We start from the raw sequence: 12,231 nt of genomic DNA, 5'->3' as shown, positions 1-12,231 counted from the left end.
AACCTGCCATAAGACACAAAGCAATGCTGCCATTGGCTGCCATCATTTTAATTTCCAAGCTGCTGGGTCCCCTGCCCTAAACTGTTCACATTTCCTTTTAGTTTCTTTGTAGGGATGGAACAAAGAAGAGAAAGAAAAATGATGGAGAGAGGAATGGGGATTGGGGGGGGGGGTTCAATGTGTAAAGATGGCAGCACAAAACAAAAGAGCAGGCAAGCAGACAGGCTCAGACTTGGAGACGGGACAAAAGAGTAAATTAATAAGCGATCATTGTCAATGCGACAAGACAAATGAGCAGGCATGTTACAAAAAAAGACACAATATGTGTCACTGAACTAGGTCCCAGATATGAAAGTTCAGCAGCACTTACCTTAAAACACTTGTTCTCACAGCATTATCGTTGAATGAGAATTGTCGGCCCGACATTTGGGAAAACTGTTGATGGTTTGCGTTCCATTATGGCGAGAGAATGGAAACCGGAGAGCTTTTGGCTCGTTCAACTCGACTGGGAAGAGTTGAAAATGAAACCTTGAAGTAATTCAGCAACCAAGACTTGGGAGTATTTCCTTAATTCAAGCAAGACATTAACGTGGACTCAGACGAGCTTTCCACAACTGAAAATGAAATAGACCCTTGGTCCGCCTCGCTCTACACTTCACACGTGACTAATCATTTGAAATCCACACATTAATTACAGAGCGATTAAAGGTCCTAGCTTCATCTTTTGATCCAGATATAATATGAATGTTCTAACACCAATGATGTTAATACGATTAAGTTGGGGTATGACTTATGGTTTTGCATTACAAAAGAAGCATTTTTACTTCAATAGGGATATGATTAAATTGTTTTGCGTTATTGTTATTGGCTTAGTTATCTGTGCTTTGAGTGTGACTGTGAATATATCAACCAAGTCATATTTTATATCAGGGTTTCATTTTCCTTGAGTTGAAGTTATTTGCAAACTGTATGTAAGTTTTGGAATTACAATTCCCTACTCGTTATGTTCACCCCCATAACTTTCTGTCTCTTTGACTCAATTGTACACACGCCGTGTCTCTGAATTCGCTCGCAATTGGAAATGTTAAAGAGAATAGGAATAGTGAAAAAGCCAGGTGCAAAAACAAACAATGTGAAGTTATTGTAGTTTGGCCCCCGCTCATCTACACATTCAGCAGTTAGAGTTGCTGCAGCGGCTGTGACACATGGCTCATGAAGGCAGTTAAGGTACTTTAAAAAGCATTAGCGCTTGTTTGCCGCGATTAGCCTCAAATGTCGTCCTCCTTCTCGTAATCATAAGTCAGTCAAATATGAAGACGCAGGCAAGATACACAAATATCCAAATACGCCTAAACATCATAGAAAAAAAGATTCTCCTTGTAACTGCAGACATTGAAAATTATCACAGTTTTCTTCTGTATTAACTAAATCCAGTGATAGTCTTTACTTCCATGGGTACATTGCAGAAAGGAACTGCTGATAGCAAATGTGGCATACTTTTAGCAATCCAGCTGACATAATATAAAGAGATATAGGCCCAAAAAAACACGGTTCAAACTGTAGTCCATAGCAACATTATACTTCCTGCTTAAAGCTTCCAAATTATGGGAACAGTTGTTCCAAAACTTAGAAGTGATTATCCCTGAAATAGAAATAGGACAAAAAACAATAATGGGAGTTACAAAATCCATTTATATTAAAGGGAATGTTTACCCCAAAATCAATCTAGACTGTTTTGGTTTGAGTTGTTGGAGATATCAGCTGTAGAGATGTCTTCTCTCTGATATAATGGAAGTACTGTAGAAGTAAGCGTGCATCTTCTCATGGAAGGCAGGCTTCTGCTTGTGACAGCAATATGTGTAAACATTAATGGCGTGTGACCTGAATTGTTCGCTATAGTTCCTACATGAAACTGCTCCAGCAAGGTCTGTGGATTATTTTGAGTAACCAGCACATGATTTCTGGAAAAAGACATGGCTTTTGAGATTTTTCAAATAAATGTTCTGCTTTGAGCACCACAAGCCGCATGCCATCTAGTTCCATTATATTTGATGAAGGTAGACATCTCTATGGCCGATATCTCCAACACTCTGCAACTCGCATCAAAACTATCTAGATTGATAAATAAGAAAGAAAAAAATATTTATTTTTGATATACTGTGTATATATATATATGTATATATATGTATCTCTCACGGATGACTGAGCTTCTCACCCTATCTCTAAGGGAGACGCCAGCCACCCATCTGAGAAAACCCATTTCGGCCGCTTGTACCCATGATCTCGTTCTTTCGGTCATGACCCAGCCTTCATGACCATAGGTGAGGGTAGAAACGAAGATCGACCGGTATATTGAGAGCTTTGCCTTCTGGTTCAGCTCTCTTTTCGTCACAACGGTGCGGTAAAGTGACTGTAATACCGCCCCCGCTGCTCCGATTCTCCGGCCAATCTCTCGCTCCATCGTCCCGTCACTCGCGAACAAGACCCTGAGGTACTTGAACTCCTTCACTTGGGGTAATGGCTCATTCCCTACCCGGAGTAGGCAATCCACCGGTTTCCTGCTGAGAGCCATGGCCTCAGATTTAAAGGTGCTGATCCTCATCCCAACCGCTGCACACTCGGCCCGAGAACCGATCCAGTGACTGTTGAAGGTCACAGACCGATGTTGCCATAAGGACCACATCATCTGCAAAGAGCAGCGATGAGATCCTCAGGTCACTGAACTGCAACCCCTCTCCTCCACGACTATGCCTCAATATCCTATCCATGAAAATCACGAACAGGATTGGTGATAAAGTGCAGCCCTGGCGGAGGCCAACATTCACTGGAAACGAGTCCAATTTACTGTTGAGTATCCGGACACAACTCTCGCTTTGGGCGTACAGGGATTGGATGGCCCTCAAAAGTGACCCCCTCACCCCATACTCCCGCAGCACCTCCCACAGTATCACCCGGGGGACCCGGTCATACGCCTTCTACAGATCCACAAAACACATGTAGACCGGATGGGCGTACTCCCAGGCCCCCTCCACGATCCTTGCAAGAGTAAAGTGTTGGTCTGTTGTTCCACGACCAGGACGGAATCCGCATTGTTCCTCTTCAATCAGAGGTTCGACTACCGGCCGAACCCTCCTTTCCAGTACCTTGGAGTAGACTTTACCAGGGAGGCTGAGAAGTGTGATACCCCTGTAGTTGGCACACACTCTCTGGTCCCCCTTTTTAAATAGGGGAACCACCACCCCGGTCTGCCAACCCCTAGGCACTGTCCCAGACTTCCACGCAATGTTGATGAGGTGTGTCAACCAAGAGAGCCCCTCAACACCCAAAGCCTTCAGCATTTCTGGACGGATCCACCACGGTGTTCGAGGGTTACCGCCCCTTGAGGCGCCTAAGACCTTGAGACCACAGCTCATCACCGCAGCTTCAGCAATAGAGGTTTTGAACATCGCCCACTCAGGTTCAATGCCCCCAACCTCCACAGGGATGTCTGAAAAGCTCCGCCGGAGGTGTGAGTTAAAGATCCCCAGGACTTCCTCCAGACGTTCCCAGTTCGCCCTCACTACCCGTTTGGGTTTACCAGGTCTGTCCAGAGTCTTCCCCCACCCCTTGATCCAACTCACCACCAGATGGTGATCAGTCGACAGCTCCGCCCCTCTCTTCACCCGAGTGTCCAAAACATGCGGCCTCAGATCAGATGATACGATTACAAAATCGATCATTGACCTTTGGCCTAGTGTGCTCTGGTACCATGTGCACTTATGAGCATCCTTATGTTCGAACATGGTGTTTGTTATGGCCATTCCATGACTAGCACAGAAGTCCAACAACAAATGACCGTTTGGGTTTAGATCAGGGAGGCCCTTCCTCCCAATCACGCCTCTCCATGTTCTCCATCGTTTCCCACGTGTGCGTTGAAGTCTCCCAGCAAGACTACGGAGTCCCCTACTGAAGCCCCCTGCAGGGCTCCATTCAGGGTCTCCAAGAAGGCCTGAATACTCAAAACTGCGGTTTGGGGCATAGGCATAAACAACAGTCAGAGTTTTCCCCCCCATAACCCGAAGGCATAGAGGGGCGACCCTCTCGTCCACCGGGGTAAACTCCAACGTAGTGGCGCTCAGCCGGGGGCTAGTGAGTATCCCCACCCCGGCCCGACGCCTCACACCTTGGGCAACTCCGGAGAAGAATAGAGTCCAACCCCTATCCAGGAGTACGGTTCCAGAGCCAAGACTGTGCGTGGAGGTAAGCCCCACCACATCCAACTGGTAGCGATCCACCTCCCGCACTAGTTCCGGCTCCTTCCCCCACAGAGAGGTGACGTTCCACGTCCCCAGAGCCAGCCTTTGCTGCCCGGGTCTCGTCCGTCTAGGTCCCTGACCATCACTGCCACCCGTGTGACAGCGCACCCGACCCCAGCGTTTTTTCCCATGAGTGGTGGGCCCACAGGATGGATGGATGGGAGGCACCACGTAGCTTCTTCGGGCTGTGCCCGACCGGGCTCCGTGGCAAACCCGGCCACCAGGCGCTCGCTGTCGGGCCCTCCCTCTGGGCTTGTCTCAAGACGGGGGCCCCGGGCTTCCTCCGGGCAAGGTCTCTCCTTTCCTTTCCCTTTTTTTCATGAAGTCGTTTTTGAACCATTCTTAGTCGGGCCCCTCGCCTGAGACCAATTTGCCTTGGGAGACCCTACCAGGAGCACTAGGCTCCAGACAACACAGCTCTCAGGTTCATAGGGACACACAAACCTCTCCACCACGATAAGGTGATGGTTCCCAGAGAGGATATATATATATATGTATTTATACATACTGTATATTTATATATATATATATATATATATATATATATATATATATGTATATATATGTATACATATATATTTATTTATATATATATGTATAAATATATATATATGTATTTATACATACATAAATAAATATAAATATATATATATATATATATATATATATATATATATATATATATATATATGTATAAATAGGCATAAGGAAACTTAAACCTAATGAAGATAATTTGAATGACTCTGTTTATCCGTATGTGCTTTCCATGCCTGCATCCTCTCTCTTTCCTCTATCTCTGTGTCTCTCTCCCACATACTTCCATCGCATTATGGAACAGCTAATGCACAGAGGGTTTTCTTTTCCTGACGCCCAAGTGAACACAAGGCTCAAAGAATATAACCATATACAACGTTGACCTCTCTGTGAACTGCGTGATGCCAACTCATAAACACACAGCTTACAGCTACACGGCATAATGTAACTGCAGCAAAAGACCATTCGGTATCGCATCCATAGTTTCCGCATTGCATATTGAGCCATCCACTCAGTCCATTTACTGTGGGCGAAGCTGCAGCTCATACCTCACGGGGTCTCTGATGTGGTTTTGAGGATTCATGTGAGAATTTATCAAGTAGTTTTCATTCAATCACCACTTGTAACGCGAAGCGAGGAATTATTGATTGAGCATTTTTTATTTCCTTTATTTTCACAGAAATACCTTTTATTATTTACAGTTAAAGGGATGACTGTGACAGTGGTACCTTGAGTACATTGTGTCATTGGAAACAAGTCCGTGCTGTAATCATAGATGTATGCAGTGAGTCTTGAAGAAACCTCTCTCTTTGGATGAGGACTCTAACTTCCTTTTTGGGAGTGAACACTTCTTACAACTCAACAGTGTTTTTAAACAGTTTGCTGTACTCATTACAGCGAGCATCTATTATTCAATGTATTTCCTAATAGCTTTCTATGCTGTTTGCATTATTACCTATGTGGCCCATTACCCTGACAGGGATCGTAGAACATCAGAGCGACGGAAATGCAAACAAGTATAAAGCTTTGTGCTGAGCTAAATTAATCCTCGTAGAAGGCTTTGTTTAAGTTACCTTCCTCCATTCCTCTCCAGGCAAAGCTGTTTTAAAAGGAAATGTATCACTTACTGTGCAAAATCTAAGAATTGTTTAATTAGTGTGAGGATTATCGAGACAACAGTCACTTTGGGTTTGCTTATAGATACTGTAGCAGAGGAGGAAACAAAACAAAAAAGCGGGGAAGAAAATGACTGTAGGCAGAAAATGTATGTCATATATTCAAGGCTCATCATTTTCAGTTTTCTTTTGCCAATTTACACTGCGAGATATGCAGCTTTTCTTTCAAAGGAGTACACAGATTCAAACAGATTTTCACCTGGATTTTCATGTGCCTACTGTAGCTTTCCAAAACATGTGTTTTTGGCTGCAAGGAGACTTATGTGACTAGGAGAGCTTACGGAACGATCCACATCATAGAAAGCGAGAGGGAACAATGGTGAGAAACAGCAAAATAGTTTCTGATTATGCACAAAGTAATTCAATATTAAATGGTTACATTACAGCGTATTGTGCTCATCGGGATTCACAGTTCAGACGTTTGAATATTTGAAATGGATACATCCGTTCTTGTGCTCGATACCTGCACCTCGCACCTTTTCTAATGGGGCGAAGGAAGCGACATTGCCACAGCTGTTTAATGTGTCTGAGACGATGGTGATTCATCGACTCCATATTCCACTTCACCTAAGGCTGTTCCGCGTGAATGTGCTCCGTGCTTCTGTGGACAAAAGTAACAAAGTGTGCGCTTGGATCATTGCCCGCGTGCACAACGACACAGCGCTTTGCGCCGGGTCGTTGTGATTGTGCCGTTAAATTAGAGTCCTTTTTAAAGAGCGGTACATTGTGATGATGACATCACACCTGTGATTCGTCGCTCTAGTCCCAAAATTAAATAAAATGCTACCAAAGAACAACGTTTTCTTCTTATTATCCACAATCATTTCTTATTAGGAAAGCAAAGACGTAGAAAGCCGTGCACGTAGCAGTGCGCCTGTCGTCTTAGCTGACACCCACCGTTTTTTAAGTGGCTGCACTAAACATGAAAGCAGATTAATTAAGACAGTTGCCAGGCTATTTGTGTTGCTTGCCAAAACTGGCATACATGAAATTAGGCTCCATCTATAATTGTGGGACATTTTACTGCAAGCAGAGGCAGCTGCACAGATACATTCAGCTGTAATTCTTGGGGGCCAAAAATTGTTTATTTGTAGCATCAATATTTTGAGAGCATTAACAATGACTAATAACCTATTTATAAAAGACACACATTAGACATATTGTACTCTACACGTCTGTTGTACGGCTGTCAAACATGACCACGTACATTACAAGCATCTGATTGGCCGGCAGGCTTCACAGGTAACCATAGCATCAGTAAAGGCTTCATTCACAATGCAAACTTATAATGATAAATATATTAACATAATAATGTCCTAATGTTATCTGTGTTACTGCTTCTCTAATGCTTGTGTTTTTTTATTATTATGTTATAAATTATGCTTTTTTTTGTCATATTATTCTTGTATTTAAAAAATATATATTTATGTTACTTGTACGGAGTTTTTATTTTATTGTGAAAACCTATGTGGCAATAAATCGGACTACTTCTTTGGATACTCCCGCATGTCCCTCTTGTACAGAAAATAATGGAGTCAGTACAGAAAACAAATTAAATCGTTTTCTATGTCTTATTATTTTTGTATATCACATTTTAATCTCTCACATGTCTGCCGTGGAGCTTCATACATGCAGACAGACACACATAAACAAACACAAGTCCCAGGCAGTTACATAATGTCTCCCTTGTCAAAAGATTTGGTAAACAAATCTATCACACCAGTGACTGATTTGGTTAGTTAGCCCGGACTGGCAGACGTTATACAATGAGCTCTGGGCTTTCTACTCTACAAACCCTTTTCATTATTTACCACCACTGTGGAACTGAGCAGTCCAAAATTAGGCATCCCTAACGTTGTAATGTATCAATTTGAAGTGACAGCATGACAACAATTGAGATTTTGTTTGTGTGAGCGAGAGAGAGAGAGAGAGAGAGAGAGAGAGAGAGAGAGAGAGAGAGAGAGAGAGAGAGAGAGAGAGAGAGAGAGAGAGAGAAAAAAAAATGCATCCATGTGTTTTGGGAAGAAGAAGTATGATATCCTGTCAAACAGACTTATGTATGTTTGTGTGTATATGCCTCTGCATTGGCTTTCATGGCTGTGAGTATATTCATGCATGTTTGGATGTAGACACAGGCAGATGTCTGTATACGTCTGTCAAAAGAAGACTGACACTCACAAATACACATTTACACTGTATACAATAGTTTACCTTTAGTAAGTCAGCTTCAAACTGTATTCATTTATTGAGTTTAAACCGACTGAACACTTGATGCTTCAGTTTACGACGATTCACCCGCTCCTGTGGTGTTGCATTTGACTCTTTTCTGCATTTTTAGAATGATTGATGTCAGTTGCAGCTCCACGAATACATTATGAATGTAGATAAACTAATCTAAATGTTTGTGATATTATGATTATAATGAAGTTAGTTCTAATACTAAGTTATTCATACCGCACTAACAAGTTTCCAATTTCTTTCCTCTCCGGTTTCCGTCCGATTTGTATTTATTTATTTTTTAACCAATGTGCCCTAATTGTTGTACACTGTGCTTTTGTCAGGGGTGAGCTATCAACACCTGGCTGTACCACACATTCTGTACATATGACCATCTGCCCATCAGCTCTAATTAACTGAAGAGGACAGAGCCAGAGAACGTCAGCTCCATAACAAATCCCAAATCATGCTGTAGTGTTATTACATGTCCGATATGTCCTATTATATGTGCATGCAAGTCAGCATGACCATTGAACAGAGCATTTTACGTCTGTTACTCAACAATGGGTACGTGGGCTGCACTCATTTAAAGTGCGTGCTCAATGGCTGGATTTATTCTATGCTGCAGGGTACTTTCAGGAAATCCTTCTGGGAACCAGCATCTCTGGAGGTTGTATTGTTTCTTTAATATATATTAACCTTACAATGAAGCATTTCCTACAAAAGCACTGGCTCTAAAATGTGGCCATGCCACATCACATTATCCATGGAGATTGATACCCGAGCTCCTCCTGCTTTGGATAAATTCCGTATCATTGCCTTCTCTTTTACCTTGGCTCTTGAGCCTGGATTTGTAAAAGCTACAGAGTCACTGCTTTTCTTTCTTTAGAGGGAGAAGAAGAACTTGTATGTTTTTCTTCTCTTGGTGTTGGAAAACTATATGTTGCTACATATGTTGCTGGAAGGCCACATACGCCTAAATGTAACCGTCAAGGTCAGACAAGTGGTGACGATAAAGATAAGATAAAGGCATAGAGAGTTACACTTGTGCCGTCATCCCGCTAACTACTTTTAAGAAACATTTTCAAAATTGATTTAGTCAAAGACAGATTTGACAAAGCAATAATCCAACACAATACATTCACACAGACACAACAAAAAAATATTGGATATGGGAACAGAATACATAAATGTCTGCGTTGATGCAAATGCTAAAACCCATCCCAGAGAAGCTATTGTCCAATCACAGTTTAGAAACAGTTTTCGATTTACAGGTGGCTGTGCGTACTCCGATTCACGCCCCCATGACGTAAACTGCTTGTATCGTTTCTTTCAAAATAAGATTTATTTAAAGTTTTCCACAGGGGGTAGATTTAATAAATGGTGGGAACACAGCCTCCCTATTTAATTCCTCCAATTTAAAAATATCCTAATTGAAATAATAATAATAATATTAGTGTGCATGTAGAAGTAGTCACTGTAAACTAAAACTGTAGAATACATATGGCAGGCTAGAGCAGAAAGCTAGACAGGCATAGCAACAGTAACTAAGTGAGTTGTTGTGCTCAGCTGGGTTGCTCGGACGTATCGTTTGAAATGTTCTGGAAATAAACAAACATCAAAGTTTCTTGCATGCCTCCGGATCACCTTTAAATATCACTTAGTTTGTGCAGCCCTCCTGCACTTCACTCAGAGCCAATTATACTTTAAATCTGTGCATTCACTGAAATGTAAAACACTTTGGATAAAAGCATCTGTCCCGTATGTAATTCATTTACCATAATAATCACTGTGGTATTTATCTAAATGTCAAACTTAGTGCCTCGTGGCCAACAAATTAAGAAGTCCTTAAAAAAAAGTAAAAAAAAATAGGTAACTTCTTTTAAATTCCATGCACACAAGACTGATTCAAATTTCACAGTTGAAAAGCAAAGGCTTGAAAGGGCAACTGCCAGTGAGAGTTGCTCTCATGCCCCTTGCTTACCACATATAGAAATGGAGGTTGCTAAACATTAGCCTAATTCTCTGGATCTCATGCTACGTGCACAAATATTCTCTGTGCTTTTAACAACGCAGAGAAGAGAACACGTAAGTCTCCCACGCAAGAAATAAAAGGTTGTTTACAGTTCAAATATAAACCCTTCTTTACCCCTCTTTCAACTCTCCAACACAGGGAAAAAAAGAAGAAAACTGAGGCTGCTTTACCAACAAACCTCATAATGGAAACATGTCTTGACTGCATGTCTGTTTAGGCTCGCTTGCATTCGTGTGTCATTACGTATTATGCACGGCAGTTATCATTTTCCTCTAGATGCAGGTAACATTGCTATTGTTTCCTGGCTTACAAATGTCTAATTGTAAATTCTTGGATGTTTGTTTGTGTGTTTGCAGGCACACAAATGTGTAAAGACTTAAGTGTGTGTTTTCCCAGGGGAACTCCACTGGCCCTAGCTGCACTGGCGTGCTACTAGCTGCGGTTACCATCGGTTACAATCTGTCAAAGCCCTCAGTTGTGTTGGTTTACTTTGACATCCAACCACATGTGTTCCTTGGCAAGTTAAAATGCGCCGTTTCTGATTCGAGAGCAATTCACAACCACTTAGACACACTAACTAAAGACCTTTGCTGTATTTAAAGTGATGTTTTACTGCATGTGGAGACAATGCCTCATCCCACAGGGAATGCATCTCGATCGATATGGCAATATAACTATGGTGAACATGCATCGGGCTGTATTCTGCTAAGCGGTACATGCACACATGTATGCTGAAACGGAAGCATTAGCAGGCTCCTAGCGTATGTCCTTGACAATAGAGAATCTTGGCTGAGGGATGGGTTGATTATGCAATATTCCTCTCTCAGGGGCACTTCTGGTTCCACTTCTTTAGCTTAAACAGCAGCAGCACACTAGTCTGCAACCCTGCTGTCTACCCTGAATAATCATAGATGAGCAAGGCACTTAGATATGGTTACATCTGTCTTCTCAAAGCGACCCAGCGCATACAAAAAGAGGAATTAGTGTAACGCCAAGCTGAACAGCATTGCTTCTCCTCTTCTGTCTGGGTTTGAATCCGACGCATTGCTAACCCTACCCATTATTATATCATAGCATGTGCATGAGAACATTTGTACTTCACTGAACTTTGTCTATTGGAAGTTCCAATACGCAATAGCAAGATTATTAGCAGGTGTTTAGGTATGCTTTACAAGTCAGGAGCACTCTAATGCTGGATCTTGCCATTAAAGGAATTTTCTTATGAACAAAGTTGTGTTTACGTTCGGTGTTTCTCACAAGAACAAATCGTATCCTCAAGGTTTTACAGGCCTGTTGGACACATTTCCTCCAGCAAAGCATACTTTCAGCCATGCTAGCGCAGTTGCTCTAGGGATGGCGATGTCGGCCAGTAATGTCCATCTCAGGATGGTTTGTTTATTCTTCAACTTTTTCTCTAGTGCCATCCTTAGGTCAACATTTTAAATTGTTTAATACTTTGGTTTATGACCAAATACCTGCAAAACTACAGACTTTCCCATCAGCCTCAGCTTTACGTTGTGTTTAGTGGTCATTTATGCTGGGGATGGACCGGTGTCACTTCCTGTCACAACATGGATTTCTGGCAATACTGTCGTTACCGTGATAAACACACACACGTTTTGGTTTTAGCATACACACAAGGGATGTTGCCACAATTACCGATGAACTACACCCGCACAGTTTAAACTGTCTATTACATAGAGGCTACCGCATACCTGGAGCACACGGTCTACCTGAGCAGCAGGTGCTTTACATCTCGGTTATTGTGTGTTATTTTCAAATTCTTTCTTCATGTGGGTTGAGATTTAATTGGTATTGGTATCAACTACTACATTTCTGGTAAGGTACCATCCCTAGCCTTCATACATGCACACTTCTTAATTGAAACGGCTTTAACATAATTTACATAACATAAAAACTGGTTTGTTATACATGCAGGGATGTTTGCTGTGTGTTTTTGTGTGTGTGTGTGTGC

The sequence above is a fragment of the Cottoperca gobio genome, chromosome 11 (assembly GCF_900634415.1).
Source record: "Cottoperca gobio chromosome 11, fCotGob3.1, whole genome shotgun sequence".
Classification (NCBI taxonomy): domain Eukaryota; kingdom Metazoa; phylum Chordata; class Actinopteri; order Perciformes; family Bovichtidae; genus Cottoperca; species Cottoperca gobio.
The sequence above is the reverse complement of the archived record's forward strand: the minus strand, read 5'-3'. Positions refer to the sequence as shown.